Here is a 24,947-nt window from a genome sequence, read left to right as displayed (position 1 = left end):
CCCTAGAAAAGGACTTCCTTGGTAAATGAGAAGGTTAGCACTCATCATGTCCATCATAAGTGAATAAAAACGAAGGATGTGTAAGTAAAGGCAGTGACCTGGTCAGCTATAGAAACCAGCTGAACTCTCAGATTCCTGTGTCATGGGGAGGTGTCCTGTGACCTGAAGGCTGTGCCATGGGACTGCATTCTGGTCCCTGCAGTGTTGCTCTGTTAGGACCATCCACCAACATGGTATTAAGAATCTGGATATTATTCTAATTGATGAGGACTCTGGGAATTTATCCTGTCTGGTCTGACACAGTCTTCTGAACAAGGACCTTTGTGTTGTCTCAAAAAGGTGCTTTGTTCCAGGACTGCTCGTTGTAAACGAAATCTTGATCCAACTTGCTCTGTAATGTGAGCTGAGCTCCTGCTCAGCATCAGTGAGGGGATGGACAGTCATAATGGAAACATTTATATGAACACACCTCCTCTGCAGAGGGTGGAAAAGAAAAGGAGGTTGGGTCAGTCCAGACATGTGGGCTCTTCATTCTTCTTGTTCTTTTCTCATGGCACAGGTAGGGACAGACCTCAGTATAATGTGGCTGCACTCATACTGTTTCCCGTTCCTCTAATTTAAACCCTGAAAAAACATTTTCTTTGCTCTCTTCTCAGTCACCCGGTGTGTCTGTTTGCAGGATGCTTCTCTCAGCCTGGGCTGACTCAGCCACCCTACTCCACATTCATGGGAGCATCAAAAATACTCACCTGCACCATGAAAATTGGCATCAGTATTGCTGAGAACTACATGAATTTGTACCAGCAGAGGCAAGGGTTCCATCCCTTTTTTTACTACTACTCAGATTTAGACAAGCAACAGAGCTCTGGGCCCTCAGCCTGATAAGGTTGAATGATGTTCTCTATAGTGACACAAGCAGACAGCAAAGTGTGCCGAACACCTTCTATTTCCTATGAACTAGAGTCAGAATTTGTGAACCCTGATTCCTGAAATGTTATGTTAAAGGACATTTCTCCTAATATATCCTATTTCTTCTAATAGGTCCTATTTCTCCTAATATGGCCTGGACAATTCTTAAATTTTTAGGTTGAAGATGAACCTTCTATTAATTGAGAAGAAGGCTCTTGGCTCTAGACCTGCTCAGTTTCCTTAGTTCAATCTTAAGAAGCATTCTCCTTGCTTGTCAGATTGGGTTAATATTGAAATATATCAAAGTTATTTAGATATAGAATAATAATAATGTTTATCCCAAGGACTGATCCTTCTTGATCCAGAAGCATCTCACAAGAGCTCCAAGGGAAATGTTCTCTAATTCTTCCTGCATATGATGGACCCCTAAAGACATACTCTCTGTCATATCCACTTTAGTAAAACCTCTATTCTTCAGGGTTACCAGGGTAACCTCTCCCCCTGGGAGAAGGGCAAGGAGTAACTGATTAGTGGGGAGAGAGTTTATCACAGGGACTATACATAAGCCACTTGCCTAAACTTAACAAACAGTATCTTAGTATCATGCTCTTGTGAACTGATTGTGAAAATTACATTCTGATCCTTACACAATATTTGGCTCAGCATGATGAAAGGGATTTCTATTGTTTGGCCAAGATCTGGTATTGAAAAAAAGAAGGAAAGTTTAGCTTTGGCTGTCACACACAGAGCTGTCTTGTCAAGGGGCTCAGATATCAGCAAGCTCAGCTTTTTTGCATATACATCTATAGATAGGCTAGGTCCAGCACACGCAAAAAAGGAAATTGAGTTACACAATGTACATAATGTCAAAGGACACAGCTGAGGAAAGATGCACTGAAGGGATGCATCATAACATGGAAATTGCAATGCTGGGAGTGCTGACAAAAGCCTGAAATCCCAGTTACATGGAAGGCAGAAACTAAAGGATCATGGTACAAGAAGGTTCAGAAATAGTGTGAGAGCCTATATGGAAAAAAAAAATATGTGCCTGGAGCATGGCTCAAGTGGTAGAGCCATTGCTTAGTAAGCACCAGACTCTGAGGTCAAGTTCCTGAATTTCCAAAAACTAGATGCATACTCTGCATTTTGACACTTAAGGATAGGACACTTAGGATCTAGATGGTGGAGAAAAGTCATGGCATGGAAGGGAGGCTTGGTTCTGTGCTACAAGTGGGCATATTCCTGAGGGCCTTGTGAAGAATTACATGTCAACCTTGGTCAGATAGCCTGTCCACTACTCAGCGTGGCTGAACTGTCTGGTTGAGCCTTTTCTGTCTAGCTCACACCCTTCCTCACTGTCTCTTTTGCAGCATAGCTCATAGGTACAGTTTTGTACCTAGTCTTTGATAGAGATCACACAGGGAAACATGTTTTGTCCAGGGGTGGGTCCCAGTGGGAGTGAGAAGGACATGAGGAAAAGTGAAGGAGGGTGAAAATGCTGAACATATTTTACATTCATATATGAAAATAAAACAGTGAAACCTATTAAAATTGTTCAAAGAAATGTGGGGAGAGAAAAGGAATAAGATGGAGGGAGTAAATCCAATTAAGATAAAATTTAGGTGTTTATGTATACGTCACTAATATGTTGTAATCCCCCTTTGCAACTGAAAGGGAATAAAACCTCTGGCTTTCCAGACCCTGGCCTGGAGTCAATAATACCATCAGCTCTGTAAAGATTTTGCTGTAAGGTTGAGCTGACAGCCTGGTTAACTGAACTCTGTAGCTAGAGTTGCAGCAGAAGAAACCACAGATTACCAGCCTTCAAGCTGGCAATAAGAGAGAGCTGGTGGTTTTTCTCAAAAGTCCTTACTTGCAGGCAAGAACACACTGAGAGCCGAGGTGACAAAACCCACCAAGAAACAAAAGGTCTGAATGCATACTCCAGGGACCAGTAAACTTTGGAGGGAAAGGGAGAACTAAAAAAGCAATAAAAGGAGAAACCCAAATCATTTCAGCAGACTACTGCTTTCCAGGTCCCGCTCCTTGTCTCTCCAACCAGTCTTTGCTTTCATTTTGTGGCAATAAAGATTTCTTAGGTTATACTCTTCCGTGTTCATTTATTTAATTCCTTAAAAGTTACAGAACAAGAATCCACAGTAGCAAAATGTCCCAAACCCATGTAACACAATACAATATGTTAATAAAACATTAAAGGATAAAAATGAGAAATATGTAGATTAGAGTTAAAAACAAGACACAACATGGAAGTGACCTGGGTCCTGGTCCACAAGTGAAAATATTCCTAATGGTTTTGTGGAGGAGCACATGAAGACATTCACAGACAGGATACTCTGTGCATTCGTCACAAAGGCAGAAATGTACAGCAGAGCCTCTTCACCTGTCTAGTTCATACCCTTCCTCATGGTCTCATTTGCACAATAGCTCACAGGACCAGTTTATTATACCAGGCACTCTGATAGAGACTACACAGCTCAGTAGAGAAGAACAAATTTAAAGAAGGGCCTGTCTCTGCTTTTCTCAACATAGTAGTGTGTGTTCCTGGGAGAATGGGGACACTGTGGACAGATGTCTGATCAACACCACAGAAGAGGTACACTTAGCACAATGAGGTCAAAAAAAGGATGGAACTGTCCACCAACTGCACGTGCATGACTGTTTTTAAGTCACCCTGATATCTTGTAAAGATATACAGGAAAAATTTTAAATCCTGTCAAGGAGAACACTGGAAAAATTGCTGAGGCAATTGACCTTGAATGTGCCCTGTTGTGTGTTGACACAGTTCTCTGTCAAGGTGTGGGTGCAGATTGTGACATTGTTGCCAATATGCTTTCCTTTTCAGTGGCAGAATATAATTATATGCCTCCTTGAAGAGCGTTTTTGCTCACTATTCTGCTTTGGAGGGTACAATGTAATGAGAGGAAGCCAGTGATAATTCTAGACAGCATGGTAAAAAACAAATGATTGTAGTGTCTTTTTCATGATTCTTTATGTGACACTGACCTGAATTAATGCAAATGGTAAACCATTCCAGGATTCAGTAAGAGAATGCAAATGAGCTTGTGAGGAATCAACACCTATCAAATGCATGAACAGCTGTTAAAGCAAGAATTAACTGTGTGGTTTTACCTTCCAGATTTATGGTTATTTGTTATCCAGTATCGCATAGATCATCTGGCCTGATACAATGTAGAATTGATAAGAATAATCATTTTCAATCCCAGTAGATAGCTCCAAAAGGAGTTCTCCATTAGGTGGAAAATTCACTGTAAATATCCCACTCATTCAACAGCAGATGGTTCCATAGCAACCATTCAGTAATGGAACAAATCCTAGCCCCATTGCCAGGAAACTGCAACCATGCTCTTGAACGTGAGCAGTCAGTGTTCTCAATGAAGAAGATGCTTCACTCCACCTACCAACATGAGCCTAGGCATAGTATTTCCAACTGGATGTGGATTATTCCCAGCAAATCATATGCTACACTGCAAAACAACTCAACCAACTTAAGATGAGTAAATTCCTAAAAACTCATTTTAATAACCAATTGCCCCCTGAATTGGAGGCACAGAAATTTACTAACATCTCCTGGAAACATTATTGGATTCCATGCACTGAGTAAACTTCTCTGAGATTGTAGACCTGGTTGAGCACCTGTATGGCCACTTGAATATAAACTGAACTAGCATAAAAAAAACTTTTCCCTTTATTTTTCAATTCATTTCCTTTCACTTAATCAGCAATATATCCAATATGTCATAGCTAATAAATTCTTAAGTTATTTATTCCAGAAATAGTTCCTCTTACTCATTCAAAACACTCAGATATAGTTAATTTCATAGAACACTAAAACTGAAGGCAGACACTTGTGTAGGGTTTCAAGAAAAACTAGAGAAAAACCCACAAACAGGAATGAGCAACAAGAAGCAAGCAATGTATGCGAGTCAATCTGTAAACTGTGTGGAAATATCACAAAGTAAAATGTACATTTACAGGTTAAGCCACTTAAAGGGAGAAAAAAAGCCCTAGACAAAATGGCCACTAGAAGTTTCTGTGGCTAATATATTTGTCCCTGTACAGGTGTTCAGTGGCCCATGTGCAATGCTAGACCAGATGTGTCCTCCAAATCTGTAGCACAACCTGCCCAGGTCAACCTCTGACCATGTAATTGCTCTCAGGTTGAAGAACAAGGGATGAAGAAGATGGCAAGAGGATCTTACTTGCATAACTTACCGTGGATACACACCACCTTCTTGCAGCATCCTCAGGACTTTCTGAAAGAACAGCTACAATTCTGAGGTCAAGTGTTCCTTCCAATATCCACGGCATTCCTGCTTTTTGTGCACTGTGTCTTCACTTGTTGCTCAGCTTAAAATTGGTTTTAGATCCAAATCTTAATCAATCTAATCTGATCTAGATCCCATAGTCTTTGTTATTCATACTTTGGTTTCAGGTCTAGTTCTCAAATAGTGACTTGGGAAATCTCTCTGGCCATGTCCCCAGGAGGGAGAATGAGTCTCACTTGTGGCTCCAGCACTGTAGCTATCACTGATGATTCTCCATACTAGTTCCAGCTGAAGATTAGGCCATGTTCCCAGGACTCTGATTTATAAACCAAACTATAGACACTCCTGAATTTCTGCCTGGTTTTCAGGTTCTTGGGGGCAAAGCTGTCTCGAACCACTCAAGTATCCAGCCTTAGGACAAGTCTTAGTACTGTTGCAGACTGGTGTACAAGGGTGTACCACACAATGACAGTCAGATGAGGAAATAAGACATAAAGCAACCATTGGCCAGAGTGAGGCTATTAATAATCCTATGAACTGAGGGACAAATGACCCCTCTTCTCAGGTCCCAGGCAATATAAATGAGACAAAGTTGAAAGAAAGACATGTAAGCAATTCTTATCTCCTACGTGATCTTAAGTGGAAGAATCACATGCCTGATTTGGGTGGAGATTTTCTCCTGAAACCAGAGCTCAAGTTTTACATTTCACAGAGGGCAATAAATATTTGATAGGTTGAATGGGCTGGTGTCAAACATTTTTGCTCCTTTATTGTCTTACAATGAACTTTTCCAGACAGAAACAAAGAAAAGACACCTTCATTCTCTGTATAACTAAAGACAGTATTTCACTCAATCATTTCAATAAATGGCACTATATTTTATCAAATCTAAGAATTATTGTGCACTACATATTAGTTAGCAGCTTATTGTCTGTAGTTACATGTAAATTTCAGTACTTTTAATATATAAAAATATGCTAAAACATCTTTGGGAAGGAATGAACATGCTAAAAACAATAGAGGAAGTGTATCTGACCAATGTTGGCACCTCTTGTGAAATTCTCTTCATTTTCATTGGCACAGAGATTTATAACAGCACCATCTTCAAAGCACACATGAACACCACTACTGGGAACCATTAACAGTTCAAATAGCTGAGCCAATACAAACATGAGGTAAAGAATATACATGAAAAATAAGGTGGATTCTGTGGAGACTATAAGTGGTGACATGTCCTTGGAGTTCTAGAAACTTACTCATTTTCTAGAGGCTATGCACATGACCATGTGAGAAGTGTGATGGCCCTAAATTGTCTCCTCTGGATGAAATTGCTTGGATTTGCAGGAAGAAGTGTAGGTCAAGGCCCAGATGTAACTGCAGAAGAATTGAAGTTCACGCTTCAACTCTCAGAGAGCCTGTGGTATAGGGTGATGCTTATAGGGAAATGTGTCTTATATTTGGTTAACTGATAATGTAATTGAGCACAATATCAGCCACTTCCTATGCAAGCAATTCACAGAAATGTTTCAGAGCACAGAAAGAAAATAATGAATTTCAACTACAATAACAACTGCAACCAAAGCATAATGACAGCAGTAACAACAGCAAGAATCCCTGGAGGAAGCCTCTTATTTTCAAAATTTTCACAGAAATGAAACAAAATATCCATTATAGGAAGTGAAATTATGCAGTAAAGAAACAGGAAAATTTATCTGTACACAGGAACGAAGGCAAAAAAATAAGTCAAAGCAACACAATACAAAAGTGATTGATTGGGTCACTAAGAATCACAGGCTGGATTCACTAAGTGAACACTTCCTTAGACTCTTTGGCTGATTCCTGTATCATCACAGGCAGCAAAGGTAAAACACAAAAACAAAAAGAAGGAAAACCTTATACAACACACAAGTTAACATTGAAGCTAAGCTTCCTGTCACCTGGCCCAGGCCCATCCTAGGGAGCATAATTTCATGGAAATTTCCACTCAGCCCTGTAAGAAGGCCTGAGAGCTTTGGCACTGGAGTATCTCCACAGTCATGTGAAGGAAAGCACTCAGCTGGTTCTACCATGGCTTGGCTGGTCTTTGCCCTCTGAACCATCCTCACAGGCCAAAGGTAGACAGTAGTCAGATCCTCCACAGGAAACAACCATCCAGGGATGAACACTTATCCTTTCCTCTCTAATAAGAATTCTTCACTTGCCTCCCAATTGCAGCTCTCTTTTGGATCTGTGTTTCCAGGTATCCTGCATATTTTGTTGTGAACAGCCATGCTAAAATCTGCCTCTCTGAGATAAGCAGTCAAGGTCACTTGCAACTTTTGCAGTGACTACAGTGGTTAGTGTGCTGAATGGCCCAGCAGAGCACAAGGAAAGACCCCTTGTTCATGATGGTAGAGGAAAGTAATGGTGTTAGGTGATCCATGGGTGATGTCATCCCAGAAGTCCTCATAGGCTTAGACCATGGCCTGGATCTGTGCCTGACCACCAGTGCATACAAGATGTGAAGATTGCTGAACAACACTTTAGAGGTTACAATGGCAGTGGAGCAGCCCATGGACCCCAACTTGATCCGGACCAAATTGGTATGATGCAGAACTTCTCACCTCCTTGGCCCAATAACATCATCCCTCCTATTGCCCTGACTCACAATTCAGAGGAAGCCTTATGACCTTGCTTTGAAATTGTGCCTCTTCCCAAAGATTTTGGTAATCCATAACTAGGTAATAAATAATGTCTTTTTTGGACATAACTGAATTTGACCCACAAATCCCCATATTGCATCATTTTTCTACTTAAAATGTGGTTTGTAAGTGAATCTGTATAGTTGTCACCATGTGCTTGATGGAGTTTTATTTTCCTGGTAGATGTTCTTGCTATGCACACTGCCATACTCCTTTGTAACCTTTATGCATATTCAACACACATGAGCCACTACACAAAGCAGAACACTGAATATTCCCTTGGAGATAACACCTTAACACTCATGTGCAACTCATGGCCCACCTGACATCATGTACACAATTTCCTCTTTCACAGGACACAGAGAATAAACCACAAGAGTGAAGATGATCATATTCACTCCACAACTGACCCCTTGGAATATGAAAGTGAAACATCGCATTGAGAATCACATAAAATAAAGTTAAATCCAAATGGTGACAAGGCCCAATACAAATACAAGCAGTGTTATAAAAAACAGCTCATGCTAAGAGGAGGTCAGTAATGGGAGAGGGAGGGTAAAAGAAGGAGGTTGAAAGGTAAATATGGTTGATGTACTCTCCATACAAGAATCAACATAGAATTTTTAAACCTGTTGAAATCACCATAAGAAGAGGACAATGGTACAACGATTTATATCTAAAGACAATTTTAACCTGGGAAGCAAATGTGGACAAAGTGAACAAAGAATAAGAATGAATTCATGCCATGGTGCAGCATCCTCAGCACCATCAGAAAGAACAACTACATTTCTGAGGTCAAGGGTTGTTTTGACTCTTCACACAAGAACTTTTGTGTATCCATGGCGAATTATGCAAATAAGATCCTCTTTCCATCTCTTTGCACCCCTGTTCTTCAACCCTGAGAGCAATTATGCTGTCAGGGATAGACCGAGGGAGGTTGTGCTATGTATTTTCCCCATGGGAGGAAGTACTGCACATGGGGCAGAGAGCAACTGTGCAGGGAAAAATATATTATAAACTTCAGCCTCCTTTCAATTTCTGAGACAATCTGCTGCTTCTTCTCATGGCCTTTTGGTCTAGGAGCTCTTTTTTGTTGTGGTTGGTGGTGGTGCATTCTGGCATTTACAAAAGTTCTTATAATTTATCAAATATATCATACTTGATTTTTTTGTCTCTAAGTGGTTTAATTAATAAGTGCTGATTTTACTTGGTGACACTTTCACTTTGTTTCCAGATTTAATCACTTACATTGCTTGTCTCTTGTTGCTCATTCCTGTTTGTGGGTATTTTTCTAGTTTTGTTGAAACTCCACACAATTTTAGTTATATATGGTATTAACTGTATCTGAGCGTTGTGAATAAATAATTCAAATGAATTATGAATAATTCAAATGAATTATGAATAATTCATGGACAATTAACTCAAGATGTTATAAAATTTGACATGTTGGATACACAGCTGTATGAAATGAAAATTATTTTGGCACTTCTTAAAAAAGAATTTAAAAAGGAAAAGAATTTAAGAGTAGGGGATGAGTGTTTTTTTTTAATGCCAGTTCAGTTTATATTCAATAAGCCATGCAGGTGCACAACCTGGTCTACAAGATCAGAAATCTCAAAGAAGTTTGAAACCAAACTTGGTTTGATAATCATGGTTGACAATACTCAATGCATGTAATCCAATATTATTGTCAGGAGTTGTTATTAAGGTATAGGCTCCAAGGCAGGGGCCAACTGGCCACTAAAATGAGTTTCCAAGAATTACTCATCTTAAACTCGTTGACTACTTTTGTAGCATAACGGATAATCCATGCTGGGGATACTCCAGGACCACTTGAGAAGATTATGCCCAAGGTCCTGTGGGTAAATGGAAGAGATTATCTGTGAAGTGTTTTCTTTAGTAAGGACACTGAAGAACCAGTCATATGGAACCACTTGCTGTGGAATGAATGGAACACTTACATTGAATTGAATGTATCTACTGAGGTGGAAGATAACTGTTCTTATCAATCTTACTTCATATCAGGCCAGATAATCTGTGTGATGCTGGACAACAACCTCAAATCTGGGACATAAAAACAGCAGATAAATTGGTGCTCTTACAGCTGTGCATGCATATGATAGGTGTTGATTCCTCACAAGCTCATTTGTATTTTCTTACTAAATCCAGTTAAGGATCACACTTTGTGTTAAGTCTGGTTAGAGTAACATAAAGAAACATGAACAGGATAATACAACCAAATGTTTTTCAGCCTATTTTCACTGGCTTCTTCTCAGTATATTTTACTCCCCAAATCAAGATAGTGGAGCAAGGCATCCTTCAAAGAGGTCTATTATTATATTCTGCCACTGAAAAGCAATGGATATCAGGCAACAATTTCACAACCTGTACCCACACCTTGACTGAAGACTGTCAACACACAGCAAAGCTCATTCAAAATCGCTTGCTTTAGCAATTTTTGTAACCAAAATAGTTGTAAATATTTCCCTTGGGCAGATGGTTGGTCCAGAGAAATGATCTGGTGTTCAATCATAAATGAAATTTATGCAAACTCATGTGGTTTACCTTTTACAAGATATAAAGCTTTTCTTTGTGCTTAATCCACTCCAGCCTGACCATGGATGTCATACCTGATGCACAGTTCAGGTACATCTCAGCAATGCCTGTCCTGGGACAGAAAAGTCTGAAAAGGTCACAAATACCCTCATCTTCAGTGTCATCACCCTCACTGTCACATTTTGGGGGGGCACATACATAGGCCATATTCTCCCCAAAACATATGCCATAAAGAAGATTCAGCCTTAACTAATACAATATGTATTCAGACCTCTTTTCCCTTTATTCATTGTATAATTGAGATTTCATCCAGGAATCTACCTTAATCTCTTTTCTTTGCTTTTTTTTGTTGTGGTAATGCTTTCTATTCAAGTGTTCTACTACCTTGGACCATCACTGTCCTACCTCCATCTACTGAGTGACTGGAATTGCAGGCATATACCACCATGCCTGTCCAATACCTTATTGCTCTTAATCCTCCATATCTCACCTAGTTACTACTTGCACTGCTCAGACACCACTATTGTAAAACAATGTTACTACACAAAGTCAAACTTGACTATGGCTGAACTTCATAAGTAACCATTCCTATACCCTTCTTAGATGTTCAATTACTAGAGTTTTGTTCATCATTTATCAGTTGCAATATGTTGTTTTAATAATAAAATATTTTGGATGAAAACAGATCAAGATTTCTTTATGATTATTGCCAAGGGCTTTTTGATCTTTGTTTTGCCTTGGTTCTTTTTTTGAGTCTGTATTTTGTTGGTGAAACCAAATACCAACAAAGGAAAATTTCTTGTTAGTCCTAGATTGTCAGAAGTCTAATATTAATGTGCTGTCATCTCCCTAGGGCTTTTTTTTTTGGCTACACTACCTAATGGATGAAAACAAAAGATCAAGAGAGTGCAAAAGAGGGGAGAATCTCCTGTTTGTTTTTTTGTTTTACTGGGGTCTGAACAAAAGGCTCTTTCTACACAGGCACATTATTACCTGAGACATTCTTCTTCAGAACTTGTGTTTTAGTTTATTTTTCAAATAGGGTTTTGTGCTTTTACTCAGGTCCAGATCATTCCATGATTCTCCAATTGCTGCCTCCTAAATAGATGAGAATACAGACCTATACTACCACGTCTGGGTCTCTTTTGAGGTAGGGTCTCACTAACATTTTCTCCATGCTAATCTAGAAACAATATATTTACTTTCAGTATCCTGCATAACTGGTATTACACATTTTCACCAACATAGCTGGCCCTGAATTTGCCCATTTAACAAACCCATTCTCAAAATAAGCAATCCAACTCTGTGTTAACCAAGTTTTGGCAGAGCCTTCATGACAGACTCAACTCATAAACATTCCTTTCTGCATACTGTTGCATTTAGGACTACATTTCCCTCATACGACCTTTCTCCACTCAGCAGAGAAGGGCAGGTCATCATCCATGATCACAACCTTATGAAGTGTCTCACTGTGAATCTTCTCATCTCCATGTTTACGTATCCTGTCTACATCCCCTCCTACTTCCCATCACTGGCAGTTTGATACTCAACACTTTTTGCCTCCCCGTGTTGAATATCATGCTCTGCAGTACAGCCATGCTTTTATCACTTGTTGGACTAAATCTTGACCCACCTGGAATTCTTACCATGGGTTTCTGCTTCTTTAGAGCTCCAATAGACCCAGGTCAAGGATGGACTCTGTTGATTGCCTCAACTTTAGTCATGTGTTTTACTAAAATTAATAGTGTAATCTGTGCTTCCAAGATCACTTGTATAAAGTTATAACATATTATATAATATAAATATATGTCCTGATTATAGTCCTTTTCTGGACAAAATATATGTCTTTTGTCATTGATAATCTTAACAAAGATTTGCCTAATTCTTGGTACTTTTTGAAGACCTCCATGTCATTTTCCACTGTGCTTTTATCTTCTGATCAGGTAGTCTAGGCTTTGGAGCCCATGACATCCAATCACATCCCAATTTCTTGAATAAGGGATACAGATGCAAAAGACCAAGAAGATATCTAGGAAGGTACAGCAAAGGCTGAAAAGAAAGGACAGAAAAAATGGAACAGCAGAATTCTAAGGAAAGGTGTTGCCCTAGCAATAGGGAAGTAGCACCATCTAGTCTGTTGAATAATAAGAAAGCAACTGAGGCCAGTAGGAAAAGGGGACCAGGAACTAGAGAAAAGGTTAGATCAAAAAGAATGAACCTAGAAGGTAACACATATGCACAGGAAATTAATGTGAGTCAACTCCCTGTATAGTTATCCTTATCTCAACTAGCAAAAACCCTTGTTCCTTCCTATTATTGCTTATACTCTCTCTTCAACAAAATTAGAGATAAGAGCAAAATAGTTTCTGTTGGGTATTGAGGAGATAGGGGTCTGGAGAGGGAGGGGGCAGACTGGGTGGTAAGGGAGGGGGTGGGGGCGGGGGGGGAGAAATGACCCAAGCGTTGTATGCACATATGAATAATAAAATAATAAAAAAAATACAGCTAAGAGAAAAAAAAAAAAGAAAGACCTCACTTCCATGGGACACTATCTTGGGCCCTACGAGAGAAATCTCCACCCAAAGGACTTAGAAACCACCTCAGTGAGGCAGCTCCTGTGTCTTCCATGAGCTCCTCATCTGTTGGCTATGCTATTCCCAGCTTGTAGAGTCGGCTGGAGGTTTAGTGATGCATGATGAAGATGGGACAGTGGTCCTTGAACAAACCCCAAGATGACCCTCACTGCCAGAGGTGGGGAAGGAAGTATTAGTTGAAGACAATCTGTCAACTTACCAGACTCCCAGGGGACAGGGAAAGAGTGCAGGGAGAAAAGTGTTCTGCTAGTCCTTCATGGAGTTATCCTTCATGTGTAGCTGCTGTTCAAAGTCCCTGTCATAGAAAAGTGTCCACTCCTCATGTGCTGCCCCTGCCACTGTTGCTGCCTCTGCTGAATGGTCAAGGTGAGCTGCTGACAATCTTAAACTTTACTGTACTGTTGTAGAGAAAGACTTGGGCAACAGAGAGAAGAACCAGTGTCTAAAGAAAGTCATGGGTAATAAAATAGAAACCTTGGAGGGAAGAACAGAGACAGTTTCAGATTTCACTGCCCCTCAGACTGCCCCTTGTTTAGTTCTCCCTGTTCAGGCCATGCAGACCCCTGACCCTGCCCATTTACATTATGTAGATGCCAGCTACTGTTTTCACCACTGACTTGCTGACCAGGCTGCTGGATCCCTGATCCTGCCTGTTGTTTCACTTCTTCCTATACCAAATATTGATGGGGGACTGAGTTCCCCAATCTTCAATTCTCCTTTGCCTGTCTCTGCACACCCTCTTTCTCCCTATTTAGATCAAGTCCCAATTTAGGGGTTCTATCCAATGAAAGTCCCCTGCTTTACTGAGAGCTGCAAAACTCCCACTTCTGATCTCTCCAAACCTCTTGTCCATGAATAATTCCCCTTAAAGTCTCCCTGCTGCATATGGGAATCCTGACACCTATGTGCATAGATCTACCTCGCCCTCTTTCCTTCACCATGACTCCTTTTCTCATTGCCACCAGAAGTGCTGTTACTTTGAGCTTGGCAGTACATCACTTTGTCACAGTCTTTCCTAACCCAGCCGCCAGTACATCTGCACATGTGATATGGAAGCCCCCACTAGATGCTGAGGTGACTAACATGCTGGTCAGCAACATAGAGCCTGTCTTTGTAATGCCCTCTTTGTTTGGTCTTTGATAGCACAGATCCAATATTTCTATGCATCCTGGCAGGGTATGCCTCTGCAATGCCATCAACCAAGCCTGGAAATTACATCAATGGTGCTATGGATACTTGACCTCCTTCCAAGGTTATTCTTGTCTCTCCAAATACAATCATATCTCATTTGATGGTCTAGGCACTTGCACCTCAGGGGTAGCATTGCCTCAGCCCAAGTCTCCACAAGTGAGTTTATATAATATGTCAAATTTGTCTGACTTCTTTTGCAAGGTATAGAATTTTCACGTGTAACCCATATTTTTGTGTAAATCTATAGCATCTTCCTATTTGCTGAATAGTATTCCTTTGTGTGGTTGTACCTCTCTTATGCATTCACAAGTAGATAAGTGCTTTTATGTATAGTTTTCAGTTATTGGAAAAGAAGTTGGTATAAATATTCTTGTTATTTAGTGAAAGTAACAGCATAGTTTATTAGGAAAGAAATATATTTTTAAAAGACTGAAAGCTGATGGCCTCTAGAGTGAGTGATTATGATTCGCAAACATTTTCTTTCTCTCTCTGTCTGTCTTTCCTTTCCCTTTCAGGGTATCACTATGTAGTCAAGCCCAGCCTAGTGCTTAAATGTTTCTCAAAGTTTTATATTTTATGAAATCTATAAATTAAGGTTTCCATACAATCTTGTTCATGTTTTTGTATGTACCAAATCTTTGCCTAACCCAAGAGCATAAAGTGAACAGTCTGGCCTTGAACTCACTATGTTACCCATGGATGCCTTGAGTTTTCCATTCTTTTGCATCTACTGATCTAGTGCCTAGTAATACAAGTGCCACAACCCAACCACAACTGGATCAAAAATTATTATTAATGGATGTTGGAATGAGTGTGTAGTCATGATGAGATCCTGTCACATATATATGCCTTAGACATAATAAGTATCTTTTCTAAATGAATGATCTCTTCCTTTTGACTATGGCATCTTTGAATAAATCTTTGAACAGAATCCTTCAAATACATTTTATCAGTAATATTTAGACTGTGATCAGATACTGCAAATCAAGTTATAAATTGACAAAGGGGAAGTGTTGAAAAATGCTATAGGTTTCATTTTAAAAATACATAACCAATTTGTGAAAAAGAGAATTTACATGCTGTGAACCTGTGATTCAATCTTCTAATGCTAGCAACTTGGGAGGACTAGATCTAGAGCATCATGGTTGAAGGGAAGCTGGGGCAAATGGTTTATGATACCTCATCTCAACCAATAGCTGGGTACAGAGGTACACAACAGTCATCCAAAGTTGTGCAATAGGCTAGAATTGGAGGATTATGATTACAAGCCAGTTTGGGAAGAAAAAGTTCATAAAATACCCAACTCAGGGGGAAAAAATATGGATGTGGTTGCAAATGTCTGTCAACACAGCAAGTGTGGGAAGCATAGAACAGGAAGAACACATGCTCTTCTATGCAAAAAGCAACATCAAGTATCTCCAAAATAACCAGGGAGAAAGGACTAGAGGCATGGATCCAATGGTAGAGAACCATCTCAGCATTTGGGACATCCTGCGTTCAACCTCAGTAAAATAAAAATCAATAAACCAGTATTTGTTTTAGTGTTGATTTGTTTGTTAGACTAAACAATTCAGACAAATTAGAGACCTTTACCTAGATATTCAAAGCTTCAGTGTCTCATTTATATTCTGTTCCTCTCCTATGCCTTGCAATCCCGACTCTATGCCTGCATCCATTAATGCTTCTGAATATTTTGTGAGCAGCCCCATGTCTGTAATGAATGAAGCTCTGTCCTCCTAGCTTCCTCTGAGAACTTGTGGGATTCACTTGATAATGACACCATGGATGAAGAGGACCCATTGACTTCCCTGGTAAGTTTGCTTGTGTTTGTCTAATTCAGAAGTTCTGTTGACTTGGTGACACTTTTTTTCAGTTGAATTAAAACAATAAAACCTGGACATTTATTTGTGTGCATTACTTGTACAAAAGGTTTCATTGTCATATTTACATATAGGCTTACAATGTATCTCAATTAGATTCTCTCTATCCATCATTCTCATTTTCCTCTCCTTATTCTTAGAAAAACTTCAACAAGTTTCATTGTTCACTTTTCATACATGTATACAAAGTACATTGACCATATTCACCATCTTTCACCCTCTCAGTTTACAATCCCTCCAGCCACAGGTAACCTTTCCTGGACAGGACCTGTTTGCCTTTCTGTCCCAAATTTTTGAAAGTGTATATTTATGGTTCAAGGGGGTTTCACCTTTGTAATTCATACATATGTATATCATATTTTACATATCAATAATGTGTATAATTTTCTGGATTGGACACCAAAGAAACTTATAATGTCATGCATAAAGCATTCAGTGAATTCAAGAATATTTCTTCAGGCATTTCTGTGTGTATCCAGCACCCTGGAAATTAGGGAGACACACAACTTGGGTCTGTTTCAGATTCCTCACTTCACCAAAGGCTGATGTCTTGAAGTTCCTTCCACTGGTGAGGACTATGTCCAGTTATCTCAGGAGCCCCTACATGCTCAGGCAGGAGTGCTAGAGCATGCATTGCAAGAGACTGCAGGGCTCACTGCGCTCTGGCCTACTTGTCCCAGTGCCTTCATTGCATAGTATTCACCAGGTCCAGGATGGACTTTCAAGGCAGCAGGTCAAGGATGACTGCAACAGACATACTGTGCTATTGTTTTCCCATACCACATGCAGGTGCTGGCCTCTTTCCTGTTCTCAGTGCTCTCTGGGTGTCTTCTGATCCCAACCATCCACAGTATGGTGTAAACCCTGAAACTCCCATTTATGTATGTGGCTCCAATTCCTTGACTTAATTTCAGAACAAGGGAATTTGAACCAGTCATGCTTCCTTTAACCTTCTATACATGTACAATGGTCCAGTAAATGCATGGAGTTGTTCTGGGAATTAAACATTTCCCAATCCTAATCAGGCACATTCACTATGTGAACTCAATTGTCAAAATATATCATGGGATACAAGAAAGTGGGAAATGGGAAAGAAATGAGTTACATGTAGTTTGTAGGTCACTTCTTGTTGCTATCTGGGAAGTCACCTCCTGAAGGAGCAGAAACAGTAACAATATTCCTGTGGACATAGGAAGGGAAAGAATTAAGAGTTGAGGTGATAACTGTGACTGCTCCCAGGACTGGTCAGTCCATTTCAACACCCTTTTGGACCTTAATCCTAAACTCTTAAGGCCTGAAATGTTTCGCCTTTGCAATGAGGCAGATGACTCCTGATCTAGAGCCTACTTCTCCTGCTCTCTGATTGTACTGCAGAAACTAGGAATGTATGGCTGGTTCATTCTCTTCCTCTAGGAGGTAGTAACTGTCTCTGTGACTCTGTGGTCATGATACTCACTTCCTTCTCTATCCTTCCATTCACTGCCTGCTTTGTTTCTCCTGAATAATTCCCATTGCCTCTCTCCTTGTTAAATTCTACTGTCAAGATATTTTTCAATGGAAAAACCTGGAAGCAAACATTACAAATAGACTCTTTCCATTTTAAGAAGTCATTGGATAGCTTCCTAGTTGGGAGTATATTATGTGAGCCTAGAGCTAGAACCAGCACAGGTTATACTGCCTGATGTCACCAGTTAATTTCCTTGGTGTACACTGCATCTCTACCTTACTGGGGTCACCCCACTACTCTGATGGAATAGGCCATCAGCCCTATCTGCAGAATGTTCAACTGGCATCATCATTTTGTGCCTTTTCCAGCAGGCACTTACTGATTCCTAAAGAGGTAATACAATGTCTGGCAGATTAATAACTTCTCTCTGGAGATGTTCCTTTTGGCACCCGGGGGGACTGATTCTGATAAAACCAGTGCTATTCTAGAAGTGGGGAAATAGCACCTTCTGGGCCCCTAAACAACAAGGCAACCACGTTGTATGGGGGATGCTTCTGGGCCCAAGGATGGGCATCTCCACCCCAATGACTTAAAAACAGCTTCAATAAAGCAAATCCTGTGTCCACCATGGGCTCCTCTTAGGATGGAATCAGCATCTCCAGCTTGCTGAAAGTACGCTTGGGCAGTCTAATGGAGATAGGATAGTTCTCCTTGACACAGTACCAGGCTGCTCCACTTTGAGAGAAGTCCAGCAAGGAACTTCTGTCTGAAGACCATTTGCCCAGCTCACCATAGTCCCAAATGCCAAGGAAGGAGGTACAGGTTGAAATGTCTTCAGCTATTCCATTAAGGAGCTTTCCACTTCCAAAACTGCAGCTCATTGCCCTGCAAGAGAAAAACGTTCATGTCACAGGTCCTACCACTGGAGGTGTAATTGCCACTGCTATGGGATCAAGGTAAGCTGTCTCTACCTCCTAAACTCCCAAGGATTTTTATTAAGACTTTATTTCCTGGGAAAAGAACAGTTAATATCAAAAGATTAAGATGTTTAGGGATAAAATAAGGACTTCAGAGGATAATACAGTGGTGGCCTTGGAGGGAACAACAGGTGGAGGGAGACTGCACTGCCTGTCAGTCTTTCCCAGCTTTTCCCTACCACTTCCTAACTACACTTTGAAGATTACAGCTATACCTGCCACCAATGACTCTGCAGACCAGGCTATTGGATGCCCAGTCTTGCTATCCTTCTACCTTTCTCTACACCAAAAATTGATGCGGGAATAATTCCCACAGACACTAATTCTCCTTACTTCTCTTCTGGCCCTTTTACACTCTATGTTCGGTCCCAATTTGGGGATTCCATTTAGCGAGAAGTAAGATCAGTTTCTATGCAGAGCTGCAGCATTTTTCATGGTGTACATCCCCACAGTCCTCTTCCTGAATGTGTGCATTTCATGGCTTTCTGCTACTGAAGGGCATTCCCCAAGCCCAGCTGCAAAGATCCCGCTCTTCTTTCCTTCCCCAGCCCTCCTTAAATCCCATTCAACTGGAATGCTGTTAATACTGGTGTGCCCATTACTTTGGCTACACCCTTTTCAACCAGGGCTGCCAGTGCATCTGTATACATGACCTGGCAGCCACCTTTACATCCTGAGGTCACTGTCATGAACACCATGCCCCTTCTCAATTTGTAATTGTTGCATCAGCCTGAGACCTCAGCACACTTTCTTTCCTGATTTTCCTGGTCCATTTCGACAGGCAGGATAGGCTCTTTGCTAAGTGACAATTTTATACAAGCTCACCCAATTTCATGCTCTATCCCATGTTTAACTGTCCTTTGTTCCCACAAACCCCTCTTCTGACCATATTTAGGTCCCCTGGGAGACAGAAAGAAACTGTTTTGACAAGGCCCTTCTTTTCATCTTTCCCAAGAGGTATACTGTACTTTCAAGACACCTAGTAGTTAGTAAATGTGCAAAATCAAGTAACAAGCCAGCCACTGACACTGTGAATAGTGTGGATAATAATCAACTCTCCAATACAGGGGACAGTCAGAATCATTCCCATTCCTCCTTTAGTCAGATGTCTTAGGCCCCATTGGGACAGAGCATGGCAGCTACTATAGGGGAACCAATGGACTGTAGAAAAGGGCTGTACAGATCACCTGCTGCCCTCCTTGACTTGACTGCTCACCTGGATGAGTCATGTGTGATGACTCATTTGCACTAACCATGGACCTGGCAGACTCCAATATTCTTGCTTACACATGTTTTCCTTATCCTGCAGTATTTGACTCCATAGGCCTTAACTTCCCACAGTCATACACATAAAAACAAGGTTCTTATCATTTGGTCTCTACTTGTATGTGTTGTTTGCTCTTAGGATATGAAGAAGCCTTCTTTATGAAAGTTTCTGTAAATGAAATATAGTATAATTCAAATAAACTCCATTCTGTTCCAGACTTTCAATTATGCAGTGGAATACTTTTGTTGAAACATATAATGTGTGTGACTATTTGTTTTGCTGTATTTTTATCTTATTTAATATTGTTGATATAGGGCTTTGAAATCAGGGTCTTTTTCTTGCTGACTAGCCCCTCTATTACTTTATCCACACCTCCAGCCTTTTTTTCTATTTATTGTTTATGTATGGTCATCTACTTTTTGCTAAGGGGTCTGCCTTGGACCATGATTCTTCTACCTATGCCTCCTTTGTAGATGGAATTAAAGACATGCCCAAATATCCTAGAATATTCCTTTTGCTGGGGGATGGCCTTAAACCACCATACTCCTACTCTCTGCCCTCTGAGTAGCTGTGATTTCTGGCATGTACCATCAGCCCTGGTCTTGATCTCTTTAAAAATAGCTGTATTGATCCAGGTGTGATGTGTCATGCATGTAATGCCAGGTCATCAGGGGACAGAGATTGTAGGATTACAGTCAGCGGCCAGCCTAGGCACAACTTCAGCAATTCCCTATTGAAAAACATGCTGAGAATCACGGTGCATGACAATAATGCCAGGTATTTAAGAAGCAGTATTTCTAGGATCATGGACTAAGGGAATCCTAGGCAAAACCATGAAACACAATCTGAAAAACAGACCTAAAGCAAAATAACTGGCCTGGATCAGTTTAGAGGCCTTGTCAAGCAAGCACAATACCCTGAGTTCAATACCCTGAACCATAAAAAGTGGCTGTAATAATATAATTGAAATACAATGAGGTATGTATATTAAGATTATGCAACGGAAGAAAAATGAAAAAAAAATTATGAAGTTAAAATTGTGGGACACTGTTAAAATGGTACTTATACGTAAATTTACAGCATTATTTGCAAGAAAATTAAGACAATTTCCCAAAAAAAGAGTTAAGCATTTATCAAGTACAGTTGTCTGGAGGGTTAACAGACATTAACCCTACAGACAGCCAGAAAGTGCAAAATATAGTGTAAAGATTTTTCTAGTTTTCAGAGCCCACATTTGGAAGCCCGGCTTAACTTAGAATTGAGGTCCTCAAATGCTTTTGTATTGTCTTCATCTTAGTAAAATTGCTCCCTTTAGTACCATTGAAGAGCTTTGTAGTTTGGTTTGGCAAATAATCCAAAACTGGGTATACAAATTGGACAGAAAGCTGCATGCATAGGAAGCCTTGGCACTGTCTCTTTGTTCAAGGGGAGGGCATTGATGTATCCTCCTGGGAGCGTTTCCCATAATTACCTTTCTGAGTAATAGAAAAGGAGGTGATTCACAACATAAACAAAAAGAGGGCAGATAAGAATTTTATAATTTTAACAGCTGTTTCTAAGGAGAATCCGTGAATACAATCAATGCAAACACATCACTGGATTATCTGGAGATAATCCTTTGTCTAGGTGGCAGATAAATGATCAGGTTTTATAGCCCACAGATGGAGAATATCAAAGGAAAAATGAAGGGGGTAATTAGAATCAGTAATGAAAAATGGACATGACAGATTTTGGAGTTCAAATAGTGTCTATAGAAACTCTGGAGAGGAACAAGCATCCTATAATCTCTATATATAAGACAGGGTGCACAAGACTCAGAGTTATACCAGTCTCAACCCACCTTCATGTAGATGTCTGCCATGTGACAAAAATTACAAACCTAAGTCTAAATGGTGTGCTTTACTCAATTGAATATTGGAGTAGGAAAATTTGACTAGTTAATAAAGTGATGAAGTCATGAAAGACAAAGCATCATTTAGATGAGGAGAGAAAACAGTCTGGAAAAGCCAAAGAAAAACAGATGGTGCCCTCTGGTAGTAACAACAGTTAAGTCTTCAAATATTATAGATTTTTCTAACAGCCATCCTATAGCATGGATTCTGGAAATGGGATTTTCCTTAGGACTTTGCTATATTTACTCATTAACTCTTCACTTTGCTTGGACATACAGGGGAAGCAGGAAGGCAAGTTCCCTGCTGTGTTCTGTCTTCTGTAAAGGGGCATCTGAATGCTCTTCCTTATCAACTCTCATGACGTTCCTACAACTGGATGGATAAAATGTTCTCACTATATTCATTAATAATTTTTACATATTTTCTTCTACATTTTGGAATTTAGAGATGCAAAATTTTCTACTTTTTTTTCATCTTAATAAGCGGCCAAGCTTATTGATACACACACCCATGCACAAATCTTTCTACCAGGCTGAGAATAATTAAAATTCTCCACATAGAAAATGCAATAAAAATTCCACCTTCTCATATTAGTCTCTCAATTCCCTCAATGGACAATCCCTGGAGAAGGCATGGCACCATACTATAGTTTGGTATTATCTAAAACTTTTTTATTATTAAAGTATAAATTCTAGCTTAGCAACCAACCCAATGGTTACTATAAAGTGACAATTTTTTTATTTACTCAGTAATTATCCATGTATTCATATACACAATGACAAAGAAATTGTTCAATAAAATTACAGAGATGAGCAAGTAATATTTTTATAGGCACAGTTGCAGATGGAGGATAAAAAATAATATACAAAGGTGATAAAAGAATGACATACTAAGACAATTATATCATTATGGCAGACTGATGTCTTCTTAGAGTTGACCATTTTATAATGCAATTACAACTTACTCCACACAAAATTTAGATTTTTTATGTAGAAATGTCTGGTGATTCAGGTGAGACCCTTTTTTGAGAAAACCCTTCACAAAAATAAGGCTGGTGGAGTGGCTCAAGGTGAAGACCCTGAGTTTAAACTCGAGTACCATTTAGATAAAAAACGAATGGATAGAAATGGGATTTCAAGTCAGAAATGGAATCTCTTTTTAATCTCAACATGCTAGTTTGTCCCTGTTCACCACGAAATGTACATATATTGGAACAGGAATCAATGGAATATCATAAATAAAAAAGTATAGTGTGGGTGTGTCTGGGATGGAATTTTCAAATTTTGAAATGAAACATATACTCTTAAATGGCACACATGTATATGTAAGTTTTACTTTTCTGGAGAACAGTGCAGGAGCATACCATTGTGTGGCCAGGACCAGTCTGAACACTATGATAACTGTTCTCTGTAATGATATGATAATGCACATCTTATCTTCTATCTCAAATGTCACTCTGTGCGCAGATAGGTTCATTATTTCAGAGTAGTTGAGACATTTTCAAAATGATAACTAGACTCTGCCAGTATGGGAAACCTAAGTTGTTGCTGAGAAAAGAGGTTAACGATGCTGTGCTAACAACAAAAAGGTATATTCATGTGGATTTTATAAACGCTGATTCTGCACACAGTCTACTTTAATTTTACTCAACCTAGCTTCTTTGTTGTTCTTCATTTTGAACACTCCAATATATTTACTCATTTCCAAATTTGTTTCATTACACAATTTGATTAAATTTGAGTTCATTACACAGTTTGTGTTTTTCATATATCATTCCTGGGGAGTGACTAAATATTTTCATATACTAGGAAAAATATACATTTCCTAATACAATTTTGTACACACCTCTTGAGAATATCACCCATACTGCTTTCCTCAGATGAGGACTGTGATAGTAAATATAGCAATGATTCATCAAAATAGAATTACAGATCATATGCTTCTGAATATAGCGCTCCATATTCAAAACTTAACAATGGACTGGAATATTCAGAACTTTGGAAAGGAAAGGAAGTGGGATATCAGGGCATAGTTTGCATGGGGTTGATGAGGACTGGTTCCCTGCCATTTGGAGACTGCTGGGGATGTTGTTAAGGTGTGGTGTCATCAAGTCAGTGAAGAAAGCATTTGAGGATAGAGGAAATGAGGATCCTGGTGGCCTTCGGAGAGGGTCTTGGCTGGGGTCATAGATTGGGATGTGTCTGGGAGCCTGTAAGGTCTAATGTATTCTACCGCCTTGCTCTGTAGGTTCTGGAGAAGTTGAGAGGTTTTTGAGTCCAGGTTCTGGTGAAGAGGACATGAACTGAAAAGTACTTGTTCTCTTCCAGCCTCGGTCTCCTTTGATCACTCAGGGACTCAAGCTGTAGTCATCAGATGGGCAGCTCCATTGAACCTGCATAGCACCAAAGGGGCACATTGTCCCCATTCATTGGCATTAACTACTCTACCAGGCTTGGGTAGTTGAAGAACAGTTATGTGTTAACACAGACATTAAGTGCCAGTTGGTTTGGAATGTTCTGAGTTCTTAGGCAGACTTGGGTGCCAAGCAGATCACAAGTTCATAAGCAGATCATAAGTTACTGGGGAGGATGCCCATAATGCAGTCTTCCTTATGAAATTAAGAAGGGCTTTATTTTGAAGAAACTGTCATATTTTCATCAGTAATCATAATGTAGACACAGGAGCTTGGCTTATGATTCAAAACTTCTGACTCAGGCTCTTCTTCCAGGGCCTCAGCCTTCCCAAGGGAAACCTGTCCCTAGGAAGCCATCTGCATTCCTATTTCAGATCCATCCTCACTTGTGCTTTGCATCTAGTCAATTAAGTTAAACTCTCTTAATGTCAATTATCTAAACTGTAATGTGAGGAAATCAACCCCTGCTCTGTCTAACCCTTGGACAGATTTGTGGTCCAGAAAATACTAGATATTACCCATGAGCCACAATACATTTAGCATTTGAAGAGTTGAAGTCTCACCTGTATTTAATTATCGTTACCCTGTGACATAACATAGGATGTTAACATTTCCACATCCTAATACAGGGAACTGAAGCACAGAGGCGTCAATATAGTCTATATCTTCTAAGTTAGATTTTTTTACCCTAGATATGAGGCCCTGGTCCTGTCATTTTTGTCACTGTTCTCTGCAATATCTGTTCACCTTAGTGAAGAAATTTTCCTATATGTGTACACTGTGTGGTTTAAGAATACACCACACTGCAAGATATTCTGAAACTCCTCCCTGAT

At 39.8% G+C, this 24,947-nt stretch overlaps 1 long non-coding RNA gene across 1 annotated transcript in view; it reads right to left on the bottom strand.

The window, feature by feature from the left end:
* Positions 1-16,933: 16,933 nt before the first annotated feature.
* Positions 16,934-24,947, bottom strand: part of LOC141418802 (uncharacterized) — a 42,541-nt gene continuing 34,527 nt past the window's right edge. Inside the window, exon 4 of the long non-coding RNA XR_012443448.1 lies at positions 16,934-18,450. This is a non-coding gene — a long non-coding RNA (uncharacterized lncRNA). The remainder of the gene's footprint in view (positions 18,451-24,947) is intronic.

Source organism: Castor canadensis, chromosome 18 (genome assembly GCF_047511655.1).
Source record: "Castor canadensis chromosome 18, mCasCan1.hap1v2, whole genome shotgun sequence".
Lineage (NCBI taxonomy): Eukaryota > Metazoa > Chordata > Mammalia > Rodentia > Castoridae > Castor > Castor canadensis.
The sequence above is the reverse complement of the archived record's forward strand: the minus strand, read 5'-3'. Positions and strand labels throughout refer to the sequence as shown.